This window comes from Macaca nemestrina (assembly GCF_043159975.1).
Source record: "Macaca nemestrina isolate mMacNem1 chromosome 4 unlocalized genomic scaffold, mMacNem.hap1 SUPER_4_unloc_1, whole genome shotgun sequence".
NCBI classification, from domain to species: Eukaryota; Metazoa; Chordata; class Mammalia; order Primates; family Cercopithecidae; genus Macaca; species Macaca nemestrina.
Window position 1 is genome coordinate 960,438 of NW_027257554.1, and position 15,128 is coordinate 975,565.

Sequence of the window (15,128 nt, forward strand, 5' to 3'; positions counted from 1 at the left end):
GAGATCGCATCATAAGCTGTACACACCACTGTACTCCAACCTGGGCAACAGAGGTCGACGCTGTCTCAAAAAAAAAAAGTATCGTGATAGTGGGATACATAGTACAATAGTGTATATATTTAGTATTCTTCCTGGTTTTTGGCCCAGAGCTTCTAAAACCCTTGTAATTTCCTGAGTGATAGGAACATCATTGGTTATAATATTTGGTCTTAGGTTTCAATACCTGACACAAGAGCTTCTAAGACTTTTGGAATCTCTGGGGTGATAGGAGTGTCTTTTGTATGATAATGAGATGACAGGTGGCTTCAGGCCCCTGGACAGGTTCAGGATTGGGGCTGGTTGCCAGAAAGATGAGTCATGAGTAAAGAGTTGGACATATCAGCCCCACGCCTACCTCTGGGAGGGGAGACGAGACAGGCTGGAGATTGAGCTAGTCACGGGTGGCCAATGACTTCATCATGTCTATGTTATGAAAACTCCATAAAACCCTCTAAATACTGGGTTTGGAGAGCTTCTGGTTTGGTGAACTCATTTGGTGCTGGGGAGGTGGCACTTCCAGGGACGGCATGGGAGCCCCGACCTCTCTGCCCCGTGGTGTGCCCTGTGCATCTCTTGCATTTGGCTGTTCCTGTGTTCTCTTCTTTGTAATAAACCAGCAAAAGTAAGTAAGTGCCAAGCACTTTGCGTTTGTCACCTCTCTTACTTTTTCAGCAACACTGTGTGGCGGATAATGTTCTCATTTTGCTGGTGACAAAATGAGATTGATGCCTTGAGTAACTTGCTCAAGGTCACATAATAAGTGGAATTCAAGCTCTGACTCCAAAGCCTGTGCTTTTAACCAGCATGCTGCATAGCCGCCTCTTTATTTGTTAGGATTTTTGGTGTCTTTAGGGCCTGACACCAAGTTGGTCGTTGTGGCCTAGAGCTGTTATAAGGGAGCTTTTAGTAGCCCTGCTGAGAACAGAGCCAGCACCTCCGGATTGGCAGGGCAGGGGCTGTTCCTGCTGGGAGCCGCAGGCCATTCATTCCCTGTGGCCCTTGGCTATCTTGCTCATCCACTCCCTCCCTCATTCAGTAGGTCCTGAGTGCCGCCTCCGTGTGGAGGAGAAGGAGGCAGCCTTCCAGCCCAGGTGGGGCCTGCAGGTACACACAGGGAGAGGCAGCTGTGCACTGAGCTGGCTGTTGGCTGGGACAGTGTGGCTCCAGAGGTGGCGATAGAATGCTCTGGGACTGCAGAGGGAGCACGTGCTTCTGAAAGAGAGGAAGGGGCAGGCACCGCAGAGGAGGTGTACGTGAGTTGGACTTTGAGGGAGGAGTTGGATTTCCACAGTGGAACCGAGCAGCTGAGGCTTTCTCAGCAGCTGAAGATCACAGCCAGCCAGCCTCAAATGTTCAGCTTTTCCTGAATTCTCTTCTTTACAACACAGCAGTAAGTTTTCAACAGAGATGAAACAGTCACCTCCATGTCATTAATGTTCTGCAAATCCTGTGTGTAGTTTTCGATGCTTAGCAGATGGGGGCAGCCTGGGCCATAAGAGAAGAGCCTGTGTGTCCACCTATTGGGACAGCAGTCAGGTGTGGCACAGGGCAGTGATCACTGCCTGCCCCTGAGGAACTCAGTTGTACTTTTATGTGGAGAGGCCAAAGAAAGCTGTGGTACAGGGGGCAGGACGCATTTCACCTCCAAACCAAGGCACAAAATACATAGTCTGTGCCCTGCATGAGAAACCGAGCAGAACCGTGTGCTGATTCCCACCCCTGCCTCCCCTCCTGAGAGCGAACCGTCCATTGTACTATGGCGGAAGGCATTTCTGCAGCCTCTGCAATCGGAGTGATCTGTCACTTGCCCATTGAGCCTTAGGGGCAGCAACCAAGTGGTGTGGCTGAAACACAGGCCTTGGCCAGACCTGGTTGGATATGTTGGTTCTGCCACTGATTGTGAATTACAAAACCTTGGAGAAGTCATTGTCTTTCTCTGTGCCTCTCATGTAAGATGGGGAACACTGCGGCCATTGCAGAAAAGCAGATAGGTGGAGCGAGTATGAAGTGCTTTGTGTGTGTGTCACACGGTGAATGAAATGGCACTGATTGACATTATTGATAGTAATAACAGGTTTCATTCAGGAACAAAACCGGTAAAGTAGGCCAGGTGCAGTGACTCACGCCTGTAATCCCACCACTTTGGGAGGCCGAGGCAGGCGGATCATGAGGTCAGGAGTTTGAGACCAGCCTGACCAATATGGTGAAACCCCATCTTTACTAAGAATACAAAAACTAGCTGGGTGTGGTGGCATGCCTGTATTCCCAAGTACTTGGGAGGTTGAAACAGGAGAATCATTTGAACCCAGGAGGCAGAGGTTATAGTGAGCCGAGATGGCGTCACTGCACTCCAGCCTGGGCGACAGAGTGAAACTGTCTCGAAAAAAAAAAAAAAATCTGGTAAAGTGTTTTACCCAGCCTAGGTACGTGTGGCAGAGCCAAATGAAAGCTTAGAAAAAGATGACTTGAGAACTAGCCCAGCAGAAGAATCAGGCGGGATGTGTTGTTACTGAGTAAGTGAAATTTGCACCTGCTTTCTCCCAGGCCTTGCTAAGTTGTGTACAACAGAGAGCTCAGGTGTTGGGGGCAGTTGACCGGTTGAAGAATGCATTGTTATTATGTGAGGAACATTGGGCTTTGAAAAAGCAGAACTGGATCCACGTTCTTGCCTGGTAACTCTAATTATCATCTAGTTTGTAAAGGGGAATGCAGTTCACTGAAAAATTCGTATGACAGTGGGACAAGGATTGGGCCTCTGCATTGGTTTGTGTAATATAGGTCACATGAAAGAGCATTTAGGCTGCAGGGAGACTTTTCATCTCTATAAATTTGCTTTCACAGGACAATTCCATCATGATTTGAAGATTTTGGAGTTAAAACTACATTGTTCTGGTATGTGTTTCGGGGCAAATTTATGCATACAATTTGCTTAAATATTTCAGATGATACAAGAATATATGTGTGGTGTAAAAAGCTGAAATTTGCATTCCCCCTTCTCTAGAAGTAACCATTGTGAATAGTTAACTCTGTATTCCAGCTATTTTGTATATTATAAATACACTGTGAACATTTGAGTGTATATATACATGTATGTTACACACATTTTTAGAGATGGAATATTGCTGTGTTGCCCATGCTAGTCTCAAACTCCTGGGCTCAAGGGACCCTCTCGCCTTAGTCTCCCAAAGTTTTGGAATTACAGGCGTGAGCCACAGCGCCTGGCCTGCATGAGTATATTTAGTAATTGCTAAGTTACTCTGTTCAATACGTGTCTATTGAACTCCCCATGTGCCAAGCATTGTTCTGAATACCTTATATGCACCAATTCACTTAATTTTTAGAGCAGCTCTATTATTGTGGCCCTTTTACAGTGAGGAAACTGAACCACAGAGAGGCTGGGGACGTTGTCTAACATCACACAGCCAGTGCTGTTGGAATTGAGGTTTGAACCCAGACAGCTGGCTTCAGATCTCTTAGCTGTTATCATAGATGGCACACCCAAACCTTAGGGCCACCTCCCAAGCCTTGCCTCCGATACGGGCTCGCCTGAGCTCTGCGAGAGCCATGTACGTGAGGTTTCTTTCCTCTTTAAGAACACAAGTCTTGAAATTGTCCCAGACCCTGGAAGGACCTCTTGAGGACCAAAAACAGGGATTCTTCAAGCCTGCCCCAAGGGCCAGATCTCTGATTTAGCTACTTGGAAGGTAGATGTAGAAGAGAGTAATTTTGCCAGAACAAAATGTCAGGATGGCTGGGCTGACTCGGCCAGATGCAGTGGCTCATGCCTGTAATCCCAGCAATTTGGGAGGCCAAAGCAGGTGGATTACCTGAGGTCGGGTGTTCGAGAGCAGCCTGGCCAACAAGTTGAAACTCCGTCTCTACTAAAAATATAAAAATTAGCTGGGCGTGGTATCGGGTGTCTGTAATCCCAAGTACTTGGGAGACTGAGGCAGGAGAATTGCTTTAACCCGGTTTACAGAGGTGGTAGTGAGCTAAGATTATGCCACTGCATCCAGCTTAGGTGACAGAGTGAGACTCCATTTCAAAAAAAAAAAAAAGAAGAAGGAGAAAAGGAGAAGGAGGAGAAGGAGAAGGAGAAGGAGGAGAAGGAGAAGGAGAAGGAGAAGGAGAAGGAGAAGGAGAAGGAGAAGGAGAAGGAGAAGGAGAGGAAGAGGAAGAGGAAGAGGAAGAGGAAGAGAAGAAGAGAAGAAGAAGAGAAGAAGAAGAGAAGAAGAAGAGAAGAAGAAAAGAAGAAGAAGAAGAAGAAAAGAAGAAGAAGAAGAAAAGAAGAAGAAGAAGAAGAAGAAGAAGAAAAGAAGAAGAAAAGAAGAAGAAGAAGAAAAGAAGAAGAAGAAGAAGAAGAAAGAAGAAAGAAGAAAGAAGAAAGAAGAAAGAAGAAGAAAGAAGAAGAAGAAGAAGAAAGAAGAAGAGAAGAAGAAGAGAGAATGATGGCTGGGCTAACTCATAGGGTAGAGGCCCTACAGCGGCCGTAGGACCTTGGCCACTTGGGTGGAAAAGAAGGAAGGAAGAGCTTCACCCATGGCGGTGACCTGGACTGCAGAAACCACACTAAACATCCACATCCTGGAGCCTGGCCACCCCATTTGCTTCTCCTCTCCTTGGGTAGAGGGTGTGGGGAGCTTTCTACCCTGGAGGCTGAGCAGCGCAGCTTCCAACCAGGGTAGGCGTTTGTCCCTGGGAATACAGACAGCATTCTCATAAGCAGCCCAAACACTCCTGAACAGCTTTTTGTAGGGTGGGGCGGGGCGGGGCAGAGGGTCATTTTGACTCATAGGTACCTTTTCCACTTTCACTGCTGATAACTGTGTTACAGATTAAAGTTTTGTTTTTGATACTGAAGAGGGCTTAAGAGAGTGAGCTATTATGGCACATCTAAGTCTGCTAAAATAGAACCACGGGGTAGTGTAGGAGAATCTCTTCTAAATTATGGATCATATATGGTGAACGTTAGAAGCCATGTGTACCTAAGTTGAAAAATCAAAACATGTCTTGTATTTGGGTGACCCCGGTAAGTCTGGATGCCACTGCGCCTTGTGTGAACACAGGATGCTGAGGTGTAGGGACCAACAGGCTTTTTCTGGACATCTTGTGCTTCTCCCTTGGGGTAAAGTGGGGTGGCAGTAGGAGCGCACAGCTGTTGGGCCCCTAATATTTGTCAGCTGGTTTACATGTGGGATTCCATTTAATGCAATCTTGGAGGTAAAATGATTTTATTGAAGATGAAGATAGAGGCTTAGAGAAGTTAAGAAAATTGTTCAATGTCACATCATTTGTTTTGTTTTGTTTTGTTTTGAGGCAGAGTTTTGCTCTTCTTGCCCAGGCTGGAGTGCAATGGCGCGATCTCGGCTCACCACAACCTCTACTTCCCTGGTTCAAGTGATTCTCCTGCCTCAGCCTCCTGAGTAGCTGGGATGACAGGCATGCGCCACCTCGCCAGGCTGATTTTGTATTTTTAGTAGGGACGGGGTTTTTTCATGTTGGTTAGGCTGGCCTTGAACTCCCAACCATGAGTGATCTGCCCAACTGGGACTCCCCAACTGCTGGGATTACAGGTGTGAGCCACCACGCCTGGCCGAGGCCATGTAATTTCTTAAGTGGAAAGATGAAGTACTTGATGAACTCAGAAGTTTGACTTCAAGGCCCTTCATCTTTCCATAACACGTGGTTCCTTCCCTGGTTGGTGGGAGTGACTGAAGAACTCAAGGAAGCTGTGTTTTGTGGAAAGAAGACCTGAGGGGTGTATGGTCTTTCCAGGCTTGGAATCTGCCATGCTGGGCTTCTGAATTGTATAGCTTGGCCATATAGAGAGAAGCCCCTCATTTAAGACTTATTCTTTGGGGGAAATAAAGGAAGGCCGCCCGCATGAGACAGGCAGAGGTGATTTTCTCAGAACTGCTGTGGCAAGAGAGTCAGCACCATTACTTGCGTGTGGCAGAGACTGACATGCAAGTGAGTGGCTGATGAAGAGTGGGGAAATTTCAGGATGGAAAAGAACGGCTCCCAGTGGAGGTTGTTGTGGGGACTGGAGGCGGCTGTGCAGAAGTGGGTTGTCCTATGTGATTGGTTAGGGGCGTATTTGGCTTTCTCTGAATGATCCTAACTGGAAACAGGGGCCAAAATTAGGGTAGCTGTCAGTTTTGAGTCAAGTCCTGGCCACATGGACAGAGTTGTGGTTTAGCTTCTGGGTTGTGGAGAGAGAGCAGTCTGGCTTCCTGTCTGATGTGCTAGCCTGGCTGGCCTCCTGGCTGTTGACTGTAGATAGGGGATTGGTTTCCTGGGTGGGCAGCTACAGGTTGTGGTCTGAGTTCTGTCTTTATACATATGATCAGGCATGGTCTGTTTGTATATTCAGTCCCTCATTTTTCTTGTCAGTAAAAATATCAAATGACAAATTGGATACATTGGGAACTTTTTAGATGTCTGTGTCCCCTGGAGGAAGTTTTCATGTTCACATTTAATCAGAATGAATATAAACAATTGGGCATTTATCTTAAGATTTAAAATAGGAAATCTTCCACAATACTACCTCGGCGCCATTGCCTCTCTGTCCGTCATTAGGGAATGTGTTTTTATCCACCGCCGGCTCATCGTCCACCAGTTTGTGGTTGATCCAGTTCTCTATACGTCTTGTCTTGTGTGCATCTCATTGTTTGCTAGTGTTAGCTTTCCCCTTCGTCAGTGTAGTTTATTTGTGTAGCATCTGTTGGTAGGAAGTTATTTGTGGAATTTGTGAATGGAAGGGACCTTGGAGGTCCGCTAGGTCAGCCCAGTGATTTTCAAGATAAACGGAAATACAGGGAAATGTTCCAGCTTTTTTGGTGGCAAAACCAGGAATAGAAAGCAGTGTTCTTTGTGCCACAATGTCATTGAAAGACAGCTCAATGTGGGTCTAAAATGCAGAGTAACTAACTTTCATTTATCTCTGCTTCTGACTCTTGTTATCAGACATTTTAAATTGACCTTAATGTGTTAGCAGAAATATGAAAAGTCCTGACTTGTTTACATATAAGGTACTTCTTTGCCTACTCATTTGGTTGTTTTTTTCAACAGGATTGAAAAGACATTGTTCTAAACTGAATGTTTATGTCTCCAACAGATTCTTGTACTGGAGCCCTAACTGCCAGTGTGATGGTATTAGGGGGTAGGACCTTTGGGAGGTGATAAGGGTTAGAGGAGGTCATGAGCATGGGCCCTTGTCTCACAGGATTAGTGCCCTTAGAAGAAGAGAAACCAGGCCGGGTGTGGTGGCTCACACCTGTAATCCCAGCACTTTGGGAGACCGAGGTGGGCAGATCACGAGGTCAGGAGATTGAGACCATCCTGAAACCCTGTTTCTACTAAAAATACAAAAATTAGTTGGGTTTGGTGACACGTGCCTGTAATCCCAGCTACTCGGGCGGCTGAGGCAGGAGAGTTGCTTGAACCAGAGAGTCAGAGGTTGCAGTGAGCTGAGATTGTGCCACTACACTCCAGCCTGGTGACAGAGCGAGACTCTGTCTCAAAAAAAAAGAAAGAGAAAGCAGGCAGCTCCCACTGCCCTGGTGTGAGGAAACAAGAAGAAAGGTTGCTGTCTGCAAGCCAGGAAGAGGTCCCTGTCCCGGAACTGAGTTGGCCAACACTCTGATCTTGGACTTCCAGCCTCCAGAGCTGTGAGAAATAAACTAATGTTTAAACCACACAGCCTATGGCGTTTTTTATGGTATTTCCCTATGGTATTATGGCTATCTGATTTGACTGATACAGAGATGGTTCCAGAATATTGTAGCCTGTATCTAAGTTGGTGATACCATGAAAATAAATGTGGTAGTTCATTCCTTTATATGAAGATAGCACTGTGAGCCCAGGGCCTTTGCTCATGTCTTAGTTGAGTCTTGTTTTCTTATAATAGCTTCCTAAGTTCTCTTTTCCCCCTCTAATTTATATTATATATCTGAATTAAATCATATATGGTATGATTTTATACTTCATGTCTATACAAACTTTTAGTGATTTTATTTCATTTGATTTGATTTTTGAGACATGCCCTTGCTCTGTTGCTCAGGCTGGAATGCAGGCGTACCATCACAGCTCACTGTAACCCTAAATTCCTGGGCTCAAGTGATCCTCCCGCCTCAGCCTCCTGAGTAGCTGGGACTACAGGTGTGCTATCCTTAGCAGTCCTCTCGCCTCAGCCTCTCAAAGCACTGGATTACAGGCATGAGCCGCCACACCCAGCCCAGTGATTTTTCATTATTAAGATCAAGGACGGGTTCCCTGGCTTGGCATTCAAGGCTCATGATCAGGGCGTGATATGCAAGTTTGGGTTTCAGTGTTTCCATTCCCACCATCAGCCTTGCGTTCCAGCTTCTTTCCTAAGCCCTGTTCTAAAGCCCAGCCTCAGAGCTGCACTTAGAATTTATACCTTCTCATCTCTTCATCGTCTTCGCCTATGTTCTAAACTCCATCTGGGACATCGTCTTTGCCTATGTTCTTATCTCCATCTGGGACATCATCTCCACACTTCCGCCTCTTTAAATCTTCTCTATCCTTCAAGACTTGAAATACTCATTTCCTTTACATGATCCCTACTCTGACATCCAAGCTAGAATTAATCTTTCTTCCTTTGAACTCTGATAGTGCTTAATATTTTTCATTCTTTAATTATACAGCAGTCCTGTGTGTTAGATATTCTTATTCTCCCAGTTTTTCATAGTTTCTTTGAAAATATTTGCTGTAGTCATGTATTTTGAATATGTAATGTGAGTGACATTCAAAAGGTCCTGGAGAGTGAAAGGCAGTCCTACTCCCATCACTGCCCTGTGACCACTGTTGCCAGTTTTTGTTTGTTTGTTTGTTTTTCCAAGGTAGAGTCTTGCTCTGTCACCAGGCTGGCGTGATCTCAGATCTCTGCAACCTCTGCCTCCCGGTTTCAAGGGATTCTCCTGCCTCAACCTCCTGAGTAGCTGGGACTACAGGCGTGCGCCACCACGCCCAGATAATTTTTGTATTTTTCGAAGAGACGGGGTTTCACCATGTTGGCCAGGATGGTCTGGATATCTTGGCCTCGTGAGCCACCTGCCTCAGCCTCTCAAAGTGCTGGGATTACACGCGTGAGCCACTGCGCCGAGCCTATGTGTCTTGTTTTTAAAAACACAGATGTTGGCATAAGATAAACACGGTTGTCCGCCGGTAAGTATTTAGGTTGTTCCCAACCGTTTGGATTAATCAATGCTGAGTTGTACATAATTCTTGCATATTTGCGTGAATATGTTCATAGGATGCATTGCTAGAAATGGAATTGAGGGATCCAGGGTTCTGCGCATTTTAAATTTTGATGGGTGTTGCTGGATTCCCTTCCGTTAGGGCCATACCGTTATCTCACTGTCAATGTGTAAGGGCGCCTATTTCTATTTCCTTGCCACAGTTTCTTCTCAGCTGTTTTCTTTGACATCACACACACACAAATACCCCTTGTTCCAAAAACATGGACATTTTACATATCTACTTAAAGTGTGCATACACTGATTGAAGCTCTGTGTTGCAGTGATATGTGCTGCTAGGATTGTGGCTCTGTTTCGAATCTGCTAGCCAGGCTATGGCTTTCCAGTCAGGTATTTTTTGTTTTGTTCATGCTGTTGCTGTCATTGGGCTGTGTGAATTTCCCTCCATTGCCCATCCAGATTTCCTTTCCGGTGGGCGGGCTTAGTGTCTAATCTGGCAGCCCTGTTTCCTAGTGACCTGGGCCGAGTGTCTCATTCGGCAGCCCTGTTTCCTGGTGATCTGGGCTGAGTGTCTCTTTCGGCAGCCCTGTTTCCTGGTGATCTGGGCCCCATGTCTCATCCAACAGTCCTGTTTCCTGGTGATCTGGGCCGAGTGTCTCATCCGGCAGCCCTGTTTCCTGGTGATCTGGGCCAAGTGTCTCATCCAGCAGCCCTGTTTCCTGGTGATCTGGGCTGAGTGTCTCCATGAGAAGTTGCACCCATCTTCTCCAGTAGTGCATCTTTTCACAGCAAGCAAAACATTTTCACCACGTTTCCAGTGGGACAGGCACTAGCTCTTTTCTGGGCATCAGGAGACCTGGCTTTGTTCTGGTTCAAGCAACAGCTGGTGAGTTACCAAAGACAATTCGCATCTGGCCCCTGGTCCTTTTCTTTATAAGTAGAATCACAGTCCGAGTGGGCATCACTGCCCTGGTCTCTATGCGGTGCTGAGTGTTGTGGGGATGATGGCTAAGTGTCAGGGTGCATTTCCACCACTAGGGGATTACAGGTCAGCCAAAGACACAGGAGGAAAGCTAACAGCCCCGGGCAGGTACACAGAACCAGAGGAGTTTGGAAGGGTGGTTCCAAGCTCCTTGGTGTGATTGATGTGATCACAATAAACATTTTATCTCTAAGTCTTGGGCCGTTGGACCAAGAGAAGAGAGAGCTGGTGTTGAGTTGTAGTGAGAGGTGCGTGGTTCCTGTACGTGCTGAACCTGGCTGGGACTCAATTCCATTGAGTCCCATTCCATTTAACCTTCTGTTTCCACCTTTTTCATGCTCCTGCTTGTTTCTCCAGAAAAAAATGCAATAAATTCCTTTCAAAAACTTTACAAAAGCCATAGACGCTTATTGAAAATAGTTCAAATGATATGGAAGTCAGAAAGATAGTGAGTGTTTTTCTGTTGTGTGTTTGGATGAATGTGTCTTTGGGGTAGTCACTATTAACACTGGGTGTATTTCCTTCCAGATCTTTTCCAGTGTGCCTACAAATATGTATGTACACACTGTAAAAAACAAAATAGTACGTGATCAACATTGAGTTCCCCTATTCTCACTGCGTAGTCGACATGGACATCCTTTCATGGTGATACGATGAGGCCTGATCGACTCCTTTTGTTCGCTGGAGTGGCAGGTAATAATAGCTACAGATAACTCACCTTCAGTGGGCATTTACCATGTGACAGGGTCTGTGCTCCAGGCAGGCTACATGAAGTGGGTCTTAAGGCTTTTTACAACAATGCTATGGGTGAACACAGTAATTGTTAACATTTTGCAAATGATAGAATTGCAGTAGAGAGAAGCAAAGCTGCTTGCTCAAACTCATGGCACGATTCCTGAGAGAGAGAGAGAGAACACTTTTAAAACAGTTGTTGTTATAGTCAGTTGATTTATGATCATTTCAAGAAATAGTGCATTCAGTGAATACATTTCAGGGTCTGGTACAGTCTGGGAGCTGGTTCTGAAAATGCTCTGCGCTAGAGGTAAGGGAGCGATCCATTGGCCCTGGGCTCCTAGTGCAAGGAGGGAGGTCCCGGGGAGAGGGGGCATGGAGAGGAGGTCTCTGAACAAACCTTGCAACATCCATTTCTGCTGAGTCTGGTCCGAGGTCTGGTTCTTGACATGTACACTTTTCAGAGATACTTGGTTTTGATTTTTATCATGGCTCAGCTGAGCAGCCATGGTTTCAAACTGCCTGGAGATGTGGTCTGGCAGGCCAGTGCTATGCCCATCCCTCCCGCTCCTGCAGGAGGGGAGTCATCCTGGGACTAGAGGGCTTCGCCTGTAATCAGCTATCTCATAATAAGTGGATTTGATGCTGGGTTCGCTAGGTCAGGAAATTTCCCATTTGGAAGGAAAACTGATACTTGTTTTTGGGTTTTGCTGAGGAGCCACAGGGTTTAGAGCAGGGACTGGAAGTTTGTTGAGACACACGTGAGTGCACTCAAACATCTTCCATGAAACGTGGAAATAAAGACAGTGTTCCAGAGAGGTCCCTGGCTTTGGGATATAAATATTTCTGTAACAGAATGGCACTGGCTGTCTGCTGTATTTTTTTCTCTGCTATTTTGGCAAGTTTTATTTGGGTGTGTGTCTCCTGTACAGAAGGTATGACATCAGTTTTTGCCACCAAGTATTTACAGCCGTTGGTACCTCCTGTGTGGGTCACTTTTGTGCCGTGGTTTCTTTGGGGAAATTGTAGGTCTCCTACCCAAAGCACATTGCCCATTTCAAGGTGCTCCTGGTTTCTGAACACCTGTGGCAGTGCCTTCCATGTGGGTGAAGCCAGCCGAGAAAGTACCCCTCCCCAGGAGGTGGGGACTGGTGATTTCCTGAGTGAGGAGGCCGGGGATGAGCCCTGGACTAGAACTTGTGACCGGCTGCTTTTCCTTCCCCTCCTGTCCGTCCTATTTTGCCACCACCCCCACTTTTGAAAAATTTCTTATTAAAAATTAAGCAACTATTTTGGTTTCCTTTATTCGCTATTCCTTGCTAATCGTATGCAGAGTGAGCCTAGGACAGTGGAAAGGAAAGTTGTACTTAGCTTCAGATGATCCTACCAGTCCCGCATTGAAGGGTTTCTGCCAGGCGGCATTGTCAAGTGGCATTGTGGAGGTTCTCCTTTCAGTCCTCAGCATTAACCAACAGAGGTAGGTGGTACTTATTCCTGGTTAATGTTGAGGAAGTTGAGCTCAAATTGGCTAAGGGAACTTCCCAAAGTCACATAGGAAGTAGCAGAGTAGAACCAAACACATATTGTCTCTGAATCAGGCAGGTTGTCAGATTCCAAAATAGGCTCTTAATTTTTGGAGGTCAAAAAGCTGAACAGACACAGATATTTCTTTTTTCTTCTTCTTCTTTTTTTTTTTTTTTTTTTTTTTTGCGCTAGGGTTACGCTATGCTGCCTAGGCTGGTCTAGGCTCAAGCTGTCCTCCTGCCTTAGCGTTCTGAGTGCTGGGCTTACAGGTTTGTGTCACCACACCCAATAAAACAGACATTTCTTTAAAGAAGACATACAAATGGCCAAAAAATATGTGAGAAAAATGCTCAGTATCACTTATAATCAGAGAAATGCAAATCAAAACCACAGTGAGGTATCATCTCACCTGTTAGGATGAGTATTATCAAAAAGACAAAAAATAGCAAGTGCTGGTGAGGCTATGGAGACAAGGGAGCTCTTACACACTGTAGGGGGGTGTGCACTAGAGCAGCTGGCTGGGCGCGGGGCGCACGCTGACATCTCAGCACTTTGGGAGGTCGAGGCGGGCAGATCACCTGATGTCAGGAGTTTGAACCAGCCTGGCCAACATGGTGAAACCCCGTCTCTACTAAAAACACAAAAATTAGCTGGGAGCGGTGGATCATACCTGTAATCCCAGCACCGTTGGGCAGCTGAGGTGGGTGGGTCACTTGAGCCCAGGAGTTCAAGACCAGCCTGGCCAACGTGGTGAAACCCCATCTTTACTAAAAAATACAAAAATTTACCAGGTGCAGTGGTGGGCGCCCATAATCCCAGCTACTCAGGAGGCTGAGGCATGAGAACTACTGGAACCCTGGAGGCGGATGCTACAGTGAGCAAGCCGAGATTGCACCACTGTGTTCCAGCCTGGGCAACAGTGAGACTCTGTCTCGAAGAGAAAAAAAGAAAAAGAGTAAGAGTAAGCTACGGCACCCACTATGGCAAACAGTATGGAGGTTCCTCAGAAAACTGCAAATGAATTTACAGTGTGATCCAGCAGTCCCACTACAGTGTAGATACCCAAAGAAAAGGAAATCAGTGTCGGAGGGGCATCCGCACCTCTGTTTCCTACAGCACTGTTCACCATAGCCAAGATAAGGAATCAGCCTCGGTGTCCAACAGCAGATGATGGATAGAGAAAATGTGGTCTTTATACACAGTGGAGTACTATTCAGCCATAACACGGGAAGAAGTCCTGTTATTCTCAGCAACGTGGATGGAACTGGAAGATATTATGAAATAAGCCAGGGACAGAAAGTTACACAGCACATGTTCACTTATGTGGAAGGCAAAAAGGAGTGGATCTCATGGAATTTGAAAGTAGACAGAGGATCCTAGAGGGTGAGAAGGGTCGGGGAAGAGGCAGATAGGGAGAAATTTGTTAAAGAATACAAAATTATAGCTGGATAGGAAAAAGTTCTAGTGTTCTATAACATAGGATGACTATAGTTAACAAGAATATATAGTTTCAGGCTGGGTGTGGTGGCTCATACCTGTAATCCTAGCACTTTGGGAGGCTGAGGTGGGTGGATCACCTGAGGTCAGGAGTTTGAGACAAGCCTGGCCAATGTGTAGAGAAACCCCGTCTCTACTTAAAATGCAAAAATTAGCCAGGCATAGTGGTGGGTGCCTTGTAACCCCAGTTACCAAGGAGGCCGAGGCAGGAGAATAGCTTCAACCTAGGAAGCAGATGTTGCAGTGAGCTGAGATCACACCACTGCACTCCAGCCTGGGCAACAGAGCCAGACTTTGTCTCAAAAAAAAAAAAAAATATATATATATATATATAGTTCCAGATAATTGGAGAAAGGGCATTGAACGTTCCAACAGAAAGAAATGATAAATGTTTGAGATGGTGGATATGCTAATTATGCTGATCACATACATTACATGTATTATAACATCACTCTGTGTACTTCATACATATGTACAGTACACAATTATGTGTCAATTAAAAAAGAAAAGCTGAACTTAGATTGGAATGGCTATGAAGTAGCTAGCTTTTTCATATTTTTGATATAGACCCTAGGCATTTATTTTAAGTAAACTACAGTTGGCTTCAGGAAGTGTTTAGTATTTGAATTGTAGCCTTGCATTTTATAATACGGAGAAGTAAAACTGTAGGCTTGCTTTAGATACAGTCACAGGGGTTTGCCGTGATGACTTTTTTATGTAATAAGGGGGAAATGTACCTTAATTAATAGGCATATATGATCATTTTTCTCCCTCGTACACATTTTTAGTTGTTGTCCAGGCATTGTGATACTTATGTAAACAGTATGCGATACCTTAGGTAGGAATCAGAATTTTAAGGTAAGAATACTTAGAGTTATATATGTTTCAACCTTTCAAACTGGACATTTTACATGTCCATTATATAACTGTAATTAAATTTTCAAAAAGACAATGTGTGTCTTTAATATGGGTGATGCTCTATTTTTTTTTTTTTTTTTTTTTGGAGACAGGGTCTTACTTTCTCCCAGGGTGGAGTGTAGTGGTGCGATCACGGCTCACTGCAGCCTCAGCCCCATAGGCTTGAGAGATCCTCCCACCTCAGCCTCCCAAGTAACTGGGACCACAGGTGTACA

The 15,128-nt window shown here is 45.6% G+C and overlaps 1 pseudogene; it reads left to right on the top strand.

The window, feature by feature from the left end:
* The first annotated feature begins 10,774 nt into the window (after positions 1-10,774).
* The window catches only part of LOC139361021 (SH3 domain and tetratricopeptide repeat-containing protein 1-like), a 43,260-nt pseudogene continuing 38,906 nt past the window's right edge, over positions 10,775-15,128 (top strand).